The 16,470-nt window shown below is 37.7% G+C and overlaps 1 protein-coding gene and 1 pseudogene across 4 annotated transcripts in view; one reads left to right on the forward strand and one right to left on the reverse strand.

The window, feature by feature from the left end:
- NUMB (NUMB endocytic adaptor protein) overlaps window positions 1-16,470 on the reverse strand; it is a 158,824-nt gene that overhangs the window by 69,825 nt on the left and 72,529 nt on the right. The window lies entirely within an intron of this gene.
- Window positions 4,619-5,863, forward strand: LOC128053804 (histone-binding protein RBBP4-like; annotated as a pseudogene).

Consider the following 16,470-nt stretch of genomic DNA (forward strand, 5'->3'; position numbering starts at 1 on the left):
ATGTCCGACTCTGTGCAACCCTATGGACAGCAGCCCAGCAGGCTCCTCTTCCATGGGATTCTCTAGGCAAGAATACTGGAGTGGGGTGCCATTTCCTTCTTCATACACTGTATGGGAGGCACAAAAACACTGTACTGCAAAAACTCATTGATAGAACAAGCAAAGAGAATCTAAACCTAGGTTTAATTATACTGTTTCTAACGCTTTCATTTTACTGTCCTCTGAACAAACGTGGCTGAATGCGAATATATACAATTCCACCATATTTTTCATCACACACCTATTCCAGAATTCTATAAGGAAAGTGAAAGTCACTTAGTCGTGTCTGACTCTTTGCGACCCCATGGCCTATACAGTCCATGGGATTCTTCAGGCCAGAATACTGGAGTGGGTAGCTGTTCCCTTCTCCAGGGATCTTTCCAACCCAGGGACTGAACCCAGGTCTCCCACATTGCAGGTGGATTCTTTAACAGCTGGGCTACAAGGGAAGCCCAAGAATACTGTAGTGGGTAGCTTATCCCTTTTCCAGCAGATCTTCCCAACCCAGGAATTGAACCAGGGTCTCCTGCATTGCAGGCAGATTCTTTACCAACTGAGCTATCAGGGACAAGAAAAAAATGTTCTGACTGTACATCTGCTAACAATACTCTTAATAATAATAATTTGTTCCATCACTAAAAATCTAAGCTAAAAATGCCATATATCAAGTGATCATTTAAAGTATAACATTATATGGCTCAGTGGTAAAGTTGGCTTAAAAAACTCAACATTCAGAAAACTAAGATCATGGCATCATGTCCCATCACTTCATGGCAAACAGATGGTAACAGTGAGAGACTTTATTTTTTGGGGGACTCCAAAATCACTGCAGATGGTGACTGCAGCCATGAAATTAAAAGATGCTTGCTCGTTGGAAGAAAAGCTATGACCAACCTAGACAGCATATTAAAAAGCAGAGATTGTTTTGCCAACAAAAGTCTGTCCAGTCAAAGCTATGGTTTTTCTAGTAGTCATGAATGGATGTGAGAGTTGGACTATAAAGAAAGCTGAGTGCTGAAGAATTGATGCTTTTGAACTGTGGTGTTGAAGAAGACTCTTGAGAGTCTTTTGGACTACAAGGAGATCCAACCAGTCACTTCTAAAGGAAATCAGTCCTGAATATTCATTGGAAGGACTGAAGCTGAAGCTGAAACTCCAATACTTTGGCCGCCTGATGGGAAGAACTGACTCACGTGAAAAGACCCTGATGCTCGGAAAGATCAAAGGCAGGAGGAGAAGGGTGAGATGGTTGGATGGCATCACCAACTCGATGGACAGGAGTTTGAGTGAGCTCCGGGAGTTGGTGATGGACAGGGAAGCCTGGCGTGCTGCAGTCCATGGGGTTGCAAAGAGTCGGACATGACTGAGTCATTGAACTGAACAGTGGAAAAGAATGCGCCTGCCAATGCAGGAGATACAGGTTCAATTCTTGAGTCAGGAAGATCCCCTGGAGAAGGAAATGGTAACCCCACTCCACTACTGTTGCCTGGGAAATCCCATGCACAGGGGAGCCTGGCAGGCTACAGTCCATGGGGTCGCAAAAGTCAGACACAACTTAGCAACTAAACAACTACAACTATACCCCAGACAAAGTATTTTGGTTTTGCATTTTCTTTCCTTGATTTCTACTTTTTCTTATGATGTAGAACTTGCTTTCAAGATTTAAAGTGATGGAAAAAACCCTTTTATTTGATCAAGTGAAAAAATGTAAGGAATCCTAGACTCTCAGCATGGCCTAAAGACAGAGGGAGGTCATCTAGTCCATCCCCTACTCAATCAATGAATCCTAAGAATTTTGGATTTCATGAAATATTGGTCTAACTGGCATAATGTGCCTAACAGGAAATAATTTATAACTTATTAAGTTGTATCACTAGCTTAGTGTTCCACTGAGGCCCTGAGCCAAACAAAAAGTAACAAAGTACAGCTTCATCACCAACAGTGAAGGAAACAGGTCCAATACTTAACCTATAGGGCTAATAAAGTTCACTTTAAAAGTTCATGGTCAGTTTTGTGAGAAACTAATGTTATAAACAGATGGAGAGAGAACAAAGAGTTGGTTTGTTTGCTTTTTAAATCTAGTTCTAAAAGGAAATATTTACTCAGTTTCTGTATAATCTTAGGTGTCAGTACATTTGAAATTTGTTTGTATTTCACCTTGACTTTATTAGTAAGTTTCATTTCTTAGGGTATCCTGAATACTGTATTGCCTTATTTCAGAAAACCCTGCCATCTGTAACATTTTTTAAAATTAATTTTTATTCAAGTATAGTTGCTTTACAATGTTTTGTTAGCTTCTGCTGTACAGCAAAGTGGATCAGCTATATATAAGTATATACAGATATAGATATACCCCCTCTTTGTTGGATTTCCTTCCCATTTAGGTCACCACAGAACCCTGGGTAGAGCTCCCTGTGCAATACCGTTGGTTCTCATTAGTTATGTATTTACACATAGCAGTGTATACATGCCAATTCCAATCCTCCAGTTCATCCCACCTCCACCCCCGCCACCACGTATGTTATCATGTTTGTTCTCTATGTCTGTGTATCTATTTCTGCTTTGCAGACAAGTTCATCTATATCATTTTTCTAGATTACACATATACAGTAAATGCTTTTCTACAGCATTTTCAAAATAAAAAATTTAAGAACAGATTAATTTTCAACAGCTAAAACTAAAAATTATTTTATCAGCTGTCAGACCAAAAGTTTAAAAAACAACAACAAATTGAGTCGGGGCTGCGTGAAAGGCTGGTATTTGAGAAGAGATTACTGTCACAGTTTGAGTGTTGACGCTCTCTAGCCACTACTCCCCAGCCCTGATTCAGACCACATGTTCTTGACCAGGGCAGCCTGTACCCCCATAGGCTCTTCAGATTTAGAAATGCCCTAAGATTATGTTCAAATATGAATGCTCATGCTTCTGTGCATTTTCTGAGGCCAGATTCTTCAACTTTCTTTGGAATCTCAAAGGATTCTGTAACTATCCATCCTAAAAACTTAAGAAACATTTATTTAAACAGTATTCTATGATCCTTATCTATTACCTGACTTTCATTTCAGATTTCTGCCCTATTAATTTTCATCTTATCCACAAAATTCTTTTGTTTTGATACACGGCTTCTTTATTCACTCCTTTAAAATAATGGAAAACTAGAGCTTCAAAAAATAAGGAAAGACTGTCTACTAAAATTGCAGTCAAAGGTGGTTTCAAAAGCTGAACTTATATATATATATTTAAGAAACATTAAAAAAAAAAGGCTATCTCTTCTGAGAGTTTTTTTCAGTTACATACCCAATTTTATCTTTTAGTTTATCACTTGCCTTTCAATTGAGAAAACAATTGGTGAACTGAATTGGTAATTCAGCTATTCTTAACTTTATCTTTTAAGGTATGTTGAGACTTCACAGATAAAAATATATATGACCATCACCTCTAATCCCATAACACACATATATAGAGACTGACTTCCTAAGATGCTGTTCCTTCAAAAATTAAACCTTTACTTATAGAACAAAATGGTTTTGCTCTGATATAGCAAGGACTGATTTAGCAAGGAACATCTTGATGAAAAAGGGCAGAACTGCTGAGAATGCTAGCCTACTTTTTAACTGACTTTCCTCCTCTAAGCATCTGTCAAGTGTGGGATGAGAAAAAGGTGCTGCAATCTGGAGAGGCAGACTAGAATAAAAATATATTTGGTTCCAAGAATTTAAAAAAGAGAGACAGAAATGGCACTGGAAAAATGATGGAAATAAGAAGGTTAAAAACAGTTCTGCTCTCCTTTTCTGACAAATAACTACAAATTATCTACAAACATCATCTCTTCAACTCTTTAACCTTCTCCAATCTGACTCCTTCCTTCCCCTCACAACCCTCTCCCTTTATCCAAGCCATCAACAAGACTTGTAAATGTATCTTAAATCTGTCCACTGCTCTCCACCTCTAACATAAAGGACCATGGTCCAAGATTACTGCATCTCCTACCTGAACTAGTATAAACCATCGACTAGTATTTATTTCAATTTCCTCTGCTGTCCCCCTCTGATCAACTGTGAACAAAGCAGTGTAATCTTTAAAAATGGATCAGGGCAGTGAATAATAGTTCCATAGCTTCCCGATGCATCTTCGCGACTCCGAACAGTGGCCAGCACTTCACAAACGCAGAGCAGACACTAACATGTTATGGTACAGCCCTCGCCTGCCTCTACCTCAAAGTGACACTCCCCTCAACCAACCAGCATTCTCTTCCAGTTAACTGCAAGCTCTTTCCCTCTCTGGGCCTGCAGTTTCCCTCTGTCTAAAACGCTTTTCTCTCAAAAACTTCAAGAACACCTGTCTTCCATTCACACTTCAAGTCTCAACCTAAATGTTACCTCATTCCTGAAGCTTTCTTTTCTTCTCTTTCTAAATACCATCCTCTATAATTCTTTTTCAAAAATATCTCAGAGGAAACAATAGAGGCCGCGCACACAGAGCGAGCGCCCACAGGCTCCCCGCCCCTCCCGCAACGCTCAACCCCGGGATCCCCACCGGCTTGCCTACCCGCCACGGCCAACAAGGAAGCAGCCTTTGATGACGCAGTAGAAGAATGCGTGATCAACGAAGAATACAAAATATGGAAAAAGAACACCCCTTTTCTTTACGATTTGGTGATGACCCATGCTCTGGAGTGGCCTAGCCTAACTGCACAGTGGCTTCCAGATGTAACCAGACCAGAAGGGAAAGATTTCAGTATTCATCGACTTGCCCTGGGGACACACACGTGGGATGAACAAAACCACCTTGTGATAGCCAGCGTGCAGCTCCCTAACGATGATGCTCAGTTTGATGCTTCACACTACGACAGTGAAAAAGGTGAATTTGGTGGTTTTGGCTCAGTTAGTGGAAAAATTGAAATAGAAATCAAGATCAACCATGAAGGAGAGGTAAACAGGGCACACTATATGCCCCAGAACCCTTGCATCATTGCAACAAAGACTCCATCCAGTGATGTTCTCCTTTTTGACTATACAAAACATCCTTCTAAACCAGACCCTTCTGGAGAGTGCAACCCAGACTTGTGTCTCCGTGGACATCAGAAGGAAGGCTATGGGCTTTCTTGGAACCCAAATCTCAGTGGGCACTTACTGAGTGCTTCAGATGACCACACCATCTGCCTGTGGGACATAAGTGCTGTTCCAAAGGAAGGGAAAGTTGTGGATGCGAAGATGCATCTTCACAGGGCACACGGCAGTAGTAGAGGATGTCTCCTGGCATCTGCTCCATGAGTCCCTCTTTGGGTCGGTTGCTGATGATCAGAAACTCACGATCTGGGATACTCGTTCAAACAATACTTCCAAACCAAGCCACTCAGTTGATGCTCACACTGCTGAAGTGAACTTTCAATCCTTATAGTGAGTTCATTCTTGCCACAGGATCAGCTAACAAGACTGTTGCCCTGTGGGATCTGAGAAATCTGAAACTTAAGTTGCATTCCTTTGAATTACATAAGGATGAAATATTCCAGGTTCAGTGGTCGCCTCACAATGAGACTATTTTGGCTTCCAGGGGTACTGATCGTAGACTGAATGTCTGGCATTTAAGTAAAATTGGAGAGGAACAATCCCCAGAAGATGCAGACGATGGGCCACCAGAGTTGCTGTTTATTCATGGTGGTCACACTGCCAAGATATCTGACTTCTCCTGGAATCCCAACGAACCTTGGGTGATTTGTTCTGTATCAGAAGACTGTATCACGCGAGTGTGGCAAATGGCTGAGAACATTTATAATGATGAAGACCCTGAAGGAAGTGTGGATCCAGAAGGACAAGGATCTTAGATCATGTCTGCACTTGTGATTTTTAGACTCCCCTTTTTTCCTCTGAACTCTGAGATTGATTTAACACTGGTGTTGAGACACAGACTTTGTTTGGTTATCCCTCTATAATAAATTCTATCAACAATGTTATTAGTCCAAACAGAAGATATTTTCTAAATATTAACTGGGGGCTTCTTGATTCAGCAAAGCCACAGACTTATATTTAAATTTTCTTTAGGAATTTTCTAGTAACAGAGGTCTAAAAGTAGCCACAAAAAGGGGGAATATTGTGTGTGGTTATTTTTCTTCTTATGCTATATCCCCAAGTTTTTCAGCCTCATTTAAGTAAAGGCTAGAGTGAGTAAGAAATAGAGCTAAGTGAGGTAGGTGTCTGAGCTATGAAGTATAAATACTACAAGATATTGTTTTTATTCAGGAAATAGGGGCGATTCAAGTCATACAAATTCCCACACGCCAAATTTTCCAGGATGCACATTTCCTTACATAGACCAGTCTCCTCAGTTTCTTCAGTTAAGTCAAAACAGTGTGTTCCTCCTTCCCCATATATTTTTGCTTGTTAGTATATTTCTTGTTTTCATATTATTTCTTTCCTTTCCATGAAATGGTTTTTTTAAAAAACTTGGGACCACCAAGTTATAAAGATGTATGTTTTTACCTGACAGTTATACCACAGGTAGACTGTCCAGTTAAGTTGAGAAGAGTGAATCAATAGCTTGTATCTGTTTTTAAAATTAAATTAATCCTGGATAAGAGTTGCTTTTTTTTTTTTTTAAGGAGTTAGTCCTTGACCACTAGTTTGATACCATCTCTATTTGAGTGACCTGTTTCACCAGCAGGCCTGTTACTCTCCTTGACTAATTGTGTAAGTGCTTATAATGGAATAAATTGCTTTTCTACATTAAAAAACAAATCTCAGTATAGTTTATTATTTTTAAATTTTTATTTATTTGGCTGTGTCAGGTCTTAGATGAAGCACGGGGGATCTTTAGTTGTGGCACATGAACTCTTTGGTCATGACATGTGGAATCTGTTTCCCCAAACGGGGATCACCCCCTGCATTGGGAGCTTGGAGTCTTAGCCACTGGGCCACCAGGGAAGTCCCTGTAATTCTTTACTGTTACTACTCTTCATTTTCCTTCACAGTGCTTTCTATTTTAAAACTGTCTTTCTTTCTTTCTTTCTCTTGCTGTGCCCTGTGTGGCTTGTAAGGATCTTAGCTCCTCAACAAGGATCGAACCCATGCCCCTACAGTGGAAGTGTGGAGTCCTAACCACTGGACCACCAGGGAATTTCTTTTAATCACTTTTTTTTGTTTCATCGGTTAAACTTTCTTGAACGTCATTAGATGACTAAACATCCATCCAATAAATTCTCTAACTTGCTTAATGTAGGAAGCACTAGGCTCTGTTCTTTATATTTAAAATAATCGTAACTAATGTAGGTATTAATCTCTTCTCACCAAGAAGCTAAAAAACTGGTCACTAATATAAATGTGTCACAGTCTGTGCTGTGATTCAGTATATCTACATACTTCCCATAATTGTTAAATACAACCCTGTGCCCAACAAAGTATTGTGCTAAGTGCTGCAGGAAGAGGAGCCAGGATGACAAAATAAGGATTATTTCTTCCATTAAGATCTTGAATAATATACGCACAGGATAAGAGAGACAAAAAACAAAACAAAACATTTCAAAGCATTTCAGGTAGAGGATGGGGTAGGACAGAGTCATGGTATGTATGCAAAAATGTATATTTCATCACAGCTAAGATGCCATCAACTGATGGCAAGATATATCATTATTTTATGTTCCAAAACAGAAATGCTGCCAAAATTGTTAATAATTGTTCATTAGCTGGGAGGGATTGGGGGCAGGAGGAAAACGGGACGAGAGAGGATGAGATGGCTGGATGGCATCACCGACTCGATGGATATGAGTTTGAGTGAACTCCGAGAGTTGGTGATGGACAGGGAGGCCTGGCGTGCTGCAATTCATGGGGTCACAAAGAGTCGGACACAACTGAGCGACTTAACTGAACTGAACTGTGAAATATCAAAAGTAACATGCAACCCAAAATGACAGATACATCCCAATTCAAGAACGAAGAAAAAGAAAGAGAAGGGAGAAGAAAAGAAGGAAAAGAAAAAGGAGAGAGAGAAGGAAAAGAAAAAGGAGAGAGAGAAGGAAAAAAAAAAAAGAAAATGACTATTCTATAATTAACACAAAAGTCCCTTTTTGAGACTTCCTCAAAACACCTCAATGATATGGAATATCAGTTCTTTACTAAAGTTTGCTATCAGGAAACGGAGAAAAAACCGTCACTGAAAGGAGTGGTCACACAGCAACACTTTCTTTTGTGATTGTTTCATTTCCATTTTCCTTGTATATCTTCACTTATTCCTTTTCTTTTTTTAAAATACAAGTACTTTTATTTTTTAGAGATGTTTATTTACTTATCTGGCTGACTCAGGTCTTAGTTGCAGTATGCAGGATCTTTGTTGCATTATTATTAATGGACCACTTCTTTTTAAAAGCTAAGTGCAATGTAAGAATGCCCACTCTTTAACACTTGTATTGAACACTGTACTCAAAGTCCTAACTAGCATAGCAAGGCAAGAGAAAGAAACTATGTAAGCACTGGGAAGAAAGACACAATCGCAATCATCATACTTCAGCTAAGGTGGCTGAACGGAGATCTATATACCAAAAAAGTTTCAATCAGTAAATTGAAAATGTAAAAAAAAAAGAAAGAGAAAAAACTATTTTAAATTTTAACAACAATAATAATTAAATTTAAGAGAAGATTTGAGAGACTTATGAGAAAAAGAAACTATTTAGAGATATTTTTCAATATCTAAGGGGCTTTCCTAATGGATCAATGGTAAAGAACCCACCTGCCAATGCAGGAGACACAGGTTCTAGCCCTGTTCCAAGATGATCCACATGCCCTGGAGCAACTAAGCCCGTGCCCCACAACTATTAAGCCTGTGCTCTAGAGCCTGGGGACTGCAGATACTGAGCCCACACGCCACAACTGCTGAAGCCCTCGCACCCTAGAGCTCATGCTCTGCAACAAGAGAAGCCATCACAGTGGGAAGTCTGTGCACCGCAACTAGAGTAGCTCCCGTTCACTGCAACTAGAGAAAGTGTGAGCAGCAATGAAGAACCAGCACAGCCATAAATACATAAAACATATCTAAATAGCTAGAAAGAGACACTATGTTTGAGGAGAGGAAGGCTCAATATAATAAAAAGAATAAGTTAAATGCATTGGGCTCGTATACAAAGCAAGTCCTATTTTTAATAAGAGCTTTTGAACTTTTACATCACTTAACTCAAATTACTCCCTTTGATTGATATTTTTGGAATTGGTATAAACTTACTAGGCACTAATTATAGGTATTTTAACTTTACTAAATTGTAGCAAGAGTTGATATTACACTTCAGAATTCTGACAGCTACAAGGAAGAGTGAAGAGCATGTGATCAGTACATGGCTCAGTTCTGGTTGAATGTGCTGTGGTCCCACTGGTTCAAAGCTCAATCAGTGTGCACAGTGTCCACAATTTAAGTTCTAATAACCACTCCTGCAAGTGATGAAACATTGCCAGCATTTTACAGAACATGTAAAGTTTTCATTCTTGATAATTATCTGTGAACACTGCCAAAACACAATCTCCTTAAGTCACCTAAAATCGTTAACATTTTGAATACAAATTCCACTTACAAGAGGAAAACAGACAAAACATTCACGATATAATGGTCATATTGAGCTCCTATGGACCTGTATGTGGTCCTTATACATGTAAGACCTAGAAGCAGTTTCCAAGTCGGCTTTACAATGGATCTGAATTTGATTAAATGAATGATATTCTTTAGGTCTATTTATTCAATTTAATTTTGGTTTATGTAGGTTTCATGTGCTTCTTAAACTTTGCTTTATCCAAATTTCCTAACAGAGAATTAGAAATAATGATCATCTGTTTTACTGGTTGCTAGGAGATGATAATACTATAGTTAACATTTATTGAATGCTTACTGTACCAGGCACCATTACAAGTGCTTTGTATGAAAAGTGAAAGTGAAAGTCACTCAGTAGTGTCCGACTCTTTGCGACCCCATGGACTATAGAGTCCATGGAATTCTCCAGGCCAGAATACTGAAGTGGGTAGCCTTTCCCTTCTCCAGGGGATCTTTCCAACACAGGGATCGAACCCAGGTCTCCCACATGGCAGGCGGATTCTTTACCAGATGAGTCACGAGGGAAGCCCAAGTGCTTTGCATACTTCAAATCATTTAATCTTCACAACAACCCATATCAGGCAGATTATATTACTACCACCATTTTACAGATAGGAAAACTGAGGTACAGAAAAGTTAAGTAACTTTCTCAGTGTCACACAAGTTAAGTGGAGCAGCTTAGTGATTCATACCCAGGTAGCTGTCTCCAGAGCCCAGACCCACATTACTATGTCATATTTCTTTTCACGATAGTTAAAACATACACAACATTATTACAGATGAAAAAAACCATCAAAAATTATCAGTAAGAGTTAAATGACAGTTAAGCAATATTAATATCAATACAACTTATCACAGGTTGATACTTCACAGCTCTTGCAAAGTTTCATGGCCATGATTAAGAGTTTTCAAATTGGACAGACCTGGCTCTGAATCTTGAATGTGCCCTTTACAAGCTGTGTGACTTTGGACAACTTTCGTAACTTCACCAAGCCTCAGTTTCCTCATCTGTAAAATGAGAATAATAAACATCTCACAAAATTGTTGTTAGTAACATAATTATTGCTACATTACATGGATATGATAAATCAAAACAAAACACAGATACACAAAATAAAATGAGGAGACTCACAACTTCCCCCAGGAATCAGAGCTTTATTATGATGATATAACGAAGATGACCACTTCAAGTCATCACAGCAACTGTAAGGTCCACACACAAACAGAACCATAACCTCCTCTAATTAATAATAAATCATTATTTGAGTAGCAGTCAAATGCCTACAGGTAAACTACTGAATCTCTGAAATATAAAATACCATATATACACAGAGAAAGAGCCAAACAGAAAAGACATTGTTGTCTGTTGACAACTCCCATGAATCCCATTCTAGGCATACACTTTTTAAGACCAGTAGTATTCAAGGGGCCCAAAACAGGAAGAGGGGTGTCAAGAAGGAGTGATTTCCACCAATAGTAGAAAGGAATTTTTATAAGAGAAAAACAGAAGCAGACACATCATCCAAATAGGTCAGAACTATCATTAACCACTGAAGAATAATTGTGTCTGTTTACACCTGGTATTTTACACTAGTCAAAACAACTGAAACTGTCACTACTGCTGTCTTTAGAATCTCAACAAAATAATTTTACAATGAATAATGAGATTTCTATCAACACCTGCATTTGCCAATAATACATCTATCTGTTATAAGGTTAGGTGTTTCTTTGAAGGGGTGATTTTAGTAATACAATATAAAAATCAATTTAAAATAGGAAAAATAGAAAGTATACAAAAATCTTATAGGATAATTTTGTTAAAACAGTTCATCAATACTATCACCAAGGTGCATTTTTAGGAATGTTATTAGTTTAAAATGTAAATTATATTATTAAAACAGTACATTACATAAAGATAATTATTAAAATGACTGCATTCATTGTAGTTCAAAGATTTAATAAAGAAAGAACTTCTATCCCCCAAAATACCCCCTTTTAACAAATAATGGCAAAAATGGCCTTTAATTTTTCTTAATAAAATTATAAAATGATCTGTCTGGAACAAAGGTCATTTAATTTTTACAAAGCACTTAAAAAAAAAATTAGCTAAACAGGAAATGTTTAAGAAGTCCTTAAACTACCTATTTCATAAAAGTTTAAGGAAATGAACATAAGACATGAGATGCCCGAGGTTACTAAGCCATGACAAAAATCCAAACAAAATAATCCTTCTGTTCTATATCCTAATAATTTGGAGTTTTTCTACTTGATCAGCATTTGCTTTGCTACTTTCTCTAAATGATGAGAATAACTTTTTGTCCTTTTCATGAATTCTACAAATCATTAATAAGATCAAGTCAGTTCAATCACTACTCAAGTATTTTAATTCAGGAATTTTTAGGTAAATTTTTTATATAAAGAAAATTTGCAAATATCACTATTTACATTTCACTCCATTTGCTTTGTCAGTCTCTTTCTTCCTCACACATTTTTTTTCTGAACCACGTGAGAGTTGCAGACACTTTTTTTTCATATAGTTTCCCAGGAACACAGACATTTACTAAGATAACTACAGTATACCTAACCAAATCAGTATTCTGTCAATGTTAAAATTTCTACTATACAATTACAGCCCATATTCAAATATCATTAACTGCTTCAAAAAATGTCTTTTAAAGCTACCTATTTCCCCAGTCCAGAATTCAATTCAGAATCATGCACTGCATATAGTAGTAATGCCTCTTTTAGAATCCTACCAACTGGAACAGTTTCTCAGCCTGTGTCTTATAAGACTATTATTTTTTAAGAACACAGACCACTTATTTTATATAATGTTCCTCAATTTAGGTTTGTCTGATGGTCTCTCATGTTTAAATTTAGGCTATGCATTTTTTGTAGGAATGTCACGAGTAATGTTGGGTGCTTCTCACTACATCACATCAGAAGCCACAAGAGGTTACGGGTTCTATTACCAGTGATGCTAACTTTGATCACTTGGTTAATGAGTATCTGCCAAGATTCTGCACTGTGAAGTTACTGCTTTTCTCTTTGTAATAAGTAAATACATTGTTAGGAACTGTCTTGAGACTATGTAAATATCATATTCCTCATCAAACTTTACTCCACAGTTTCGGTACCTGCAGAGGATTCTTGTGTGAAAGTACTATTTTAATTGTTCCCAAACGGCCATTTTCTAATTCCAACATTTCTATACTTATTAGCCATTTTAATGAAGAATTTTCCCTTCTCCCCAACTTAAGTCATTTATTCATTCACTTACTTACATGTGTATGGTTCTTATTTTTTCAATAGGTTATAATCTATAACTATCTTCATTCATTTGGCCTGTGGATGCTTCTCCACACTGGTTCTTGCTCCTTCTGACACATCCCCATCATTCTCTGACTACCTCCTTTCTTTCTGAAACAACAGTATGTTCCAGACTCCTCTTGTACTTTCCCTGACCCAGTTCTTCCTGGAATCAGCCATTTTTCCAAAGAGCTCTGGTTTCCTTTAAGTGGAGAATGGTTTAGAAATCAGCATATAAGAGTTAGGTACGTGCAATTGCTTCAAGGCCTCTTAGCAAACAAAACTGGAATATAGACACACATATATGTGTATGCATGTACACATATGCATATACGTATGTGTACATGCATACACATATACCTATACATACAATTGTACACATCCCTAAGAGGAAGATACATAAGTGTATATACATGAATGAAGTTGCTCAGTTGTGTCCGACTCTTTGCAACCCCATGGACTGTAGCCTACCAGGCTCCTCTGTCCATGGAATTTTCCAGGCAAGAGTACTGGAGTGGGTTGCCATTTCCTTCTCCAAAGTGTATACATATATATATGTATAATTTTGTCTTTATATAAATAAATGTTAAAAATCATGAGTTCATAATTTCCAATTCAAATCCAACATCACAGGATTTACTGGAGTCTTTTCTTCTATATACATAAAACTACTTTCTCCAACTACTGAAAAACCTGGCTCCCATTATCCTCAATATATTTATTCATTTGTTGAATCCTAATATAGATAGAAAATAGTTTCAAAGTTGCCAATTCATACCATTACAAAAAATAGCCTACAAATTAGGGTTTGTTATTTGTTTACAGCTCTTTTTAAGTTTCAAAGTACAGGATGCTCAAAAGTTACTTGCGTTACTTATTTTTCCCCCCTTCAGTGTGTTTATACTTATTTTTCCCCTTTCAGTGTGTTTATGCTATAATCTGAAACACTTTAGATTTGTTTCTATTTATATTTTAGGGTTTTATCCCAACTTTATTGATTTTCTTTGCTGATTTTTTGTTTTCTTTTGTTTAGTATCTAAAAAGTTAGCATGATAATGTTCTCTGATATTCTGAATTGATGTCATATGCAGTGTTACCAGGAGTTCTCTCAACCAGTGGTTGGAATAGAGCTTTACAGTTTAGAAAGTATATTCCCCATAGGAAATGAGCCATTCTGTAGCCAATCACATGTATCTACCACCATTCCACTGAGGCCAGATGTTTTCTGGGAATTACTATTTCAAGATACAGAAAGAAGGATAAAATGAAATGGGCAACTCTAGCAACTTCATAGATCATTGCTTGCAAAACAGTTTTCAAACCATGCTACTTAGATGCCACAGGGTAGAAAAGGGCAGGACCTGGAGGCAGAACTCCAGGCCCCTGCCCCGACTTGAATTAAAGTTGCTATTGCTTTTACTAGTAATATACTGAGCATCAGTCTGAGATTTTGTTCATCTAACTACTTCAGCAAACATTTACTGAGTAACTATGTTGTCCCACACACTGTTCTAGGTGCTTCAGTGAAAAAAAGACTTCATGAGACTTAGAATTCTAGTTGTGGGAGAGATAAACTATAAACCTAAGGAAACTGTATAGTCACTTAAAAAATAAAAGTTATAGAAAAAATTCAACAAAATACTTTGCAATATTAGATAGCATGTTCAGTTTAGGTCTCACTGAGAAAGGAAAGGTTACTTTTATAAGAATAATTTTTTAAGCTTGAAAATCATGAAGAGAGAAGAGCAGATCAATTTTTCAGTTGGTGCTAAATTATGCCTTCAGATCAGAACATGAGAAAAAAGTCATGAAACATTTTCCTTCCTTCTTTCATTGAATCTTAGCCAATATTTAGATTGTTGTTTTTTTTTTTCAATCTAGATCCTCTACTTTGTAAGTAACTACATATTTCTCCTCAGTTCAGTTCAGTTTAGTCGCTCAGTCGTGTCCAACTCTTTGCGACCCCATGGACTGCAGCACGCCAGGCCTCCCTGTCCATCACCAACTCCCGGAGTTCACTCAAACTCATGTCCATCGAGTTGGTGATGCCACCCAGCCATCTCATCCTAAGTCGCCCCCTTCTCCTCCTGCCCCCGATCCCTCCCAGCATCAGGGTCTTTTCCAATGAGTCAGTTCTTTTCATGAAGTGGCCAAAGTACTAGAGTTTCAGCTTCAGCATCAGTCCTTTCCACTTTCACTCTCAATGAACACTCAGGACTGATCTCCTTCAGAATGGACTGGTTGGATCTCCTTGCAGTCCAAGGGACTCTCAAGAGTCTTCTCCAACACCACAGTTCAAAAGCATCAATTCTTCGGCGCTCAGCTTTCTTCACAGTCCAACTCTCACATCCATACGTGACCATTGGAAAAACCACAGCCTTGACTAGACGGACCTTTGTTGGCAAAGTAATGTCTCCTAGATTTTGGCAGAGGGCTTTTTTGTTTTTCCTTTTCTTTTAAACAATTTTAGTGGGAAACTGACTGAGGTAAAATCAGGGCTGTTAACCACTCTTTTAGAACTTTTAAGTACATTAATTTTTATCATATCCAAATACACTATCACTCCCCTATGTTTACAGTCAATAAAAGACTAAGATATCTAATCTTTCTCAGTTGTGTTAAATCATACCACTCAAATCCTGAACAACTGAGTTTGAACCTAACTGAAGAACTTTATAATAACCACAGGCAACAGTTAATCAGCACTTACTATGTCCCAGCTATTGTCGTAAATGATTAATGTATATTACTTTATATTTCAAAGGAACATTACGAACACTACGTGATAAGTACCATCAGTACCCTCCCTTTATAGATGAAGAAACTGAGAAATGGAGAGATGAAATAACCTGCTCAAGGTTTCACAACATCTAAGTGACAGAGCCAGAATGAAAAAAGTTTGTGCCATTAACTGTGCATATTAAACTGATTCTCAAAAAACCTTTCATAATGTGTTCTAAATTCCATCCTGTTAAATTTAACCAATTCAGTCTATGGAGGGAAAAAAAATCTGACCTCAATGCTATCATCTAATATATATGGCTGTTTTTCAAAGCTTCAATTGAGTACTTGATCAGTATGCCATGAAGGGGTCTAATGAAACTATTAATAAAAATGTGACCAGGAACAGTAGCAAATGAAATCCAACAATGTATAATAAGAATTATACACACCAACCAAGTGGGATTAATCTCAGGTTAGTTAAGGCTGATTCAACATTTGAAAACTATTCTATGCAATCCATCACATTACGAGGTTAAAAAGAAAAGTCACATGATCATATCAAGAGATACAGAAAAGGCATTTCACAAAATCCAACACTCATTCCTTATAACAACTCTCAGCAAACTAGGAATAGAGAGGAATTTCCTCAGCTTAACAAAGAACATCTATAAAAACTGACAGCTGACATTTTACTTAATTGTGAGCAACTGGAAAACTTCCTAGTAAGATTAAGAACATTCAGGGAGCTCAAATCTGATGCTCTGTGACAACCTAGAGGGGTGGGATGCGGTGGGAGGTAGGAGGGAGGTTCATGTTCATATATGGCAGACACTA

The sequence above is a fragment of the Budorcas taxicolor genome, chromosome 10 (assembly GCF_023091745.1).
Source record: "Budorcas taxicolor isolate Tak-1 chromosome 10, Takin1.1, whole genome shotgun sequence".
NCBI classification, from domain to species: Eukaryota; Metazoa; Chordata; class Mammalia; order Artiodactyla; family Bovidae; genus Budorcas; species Budorcas taxicolor.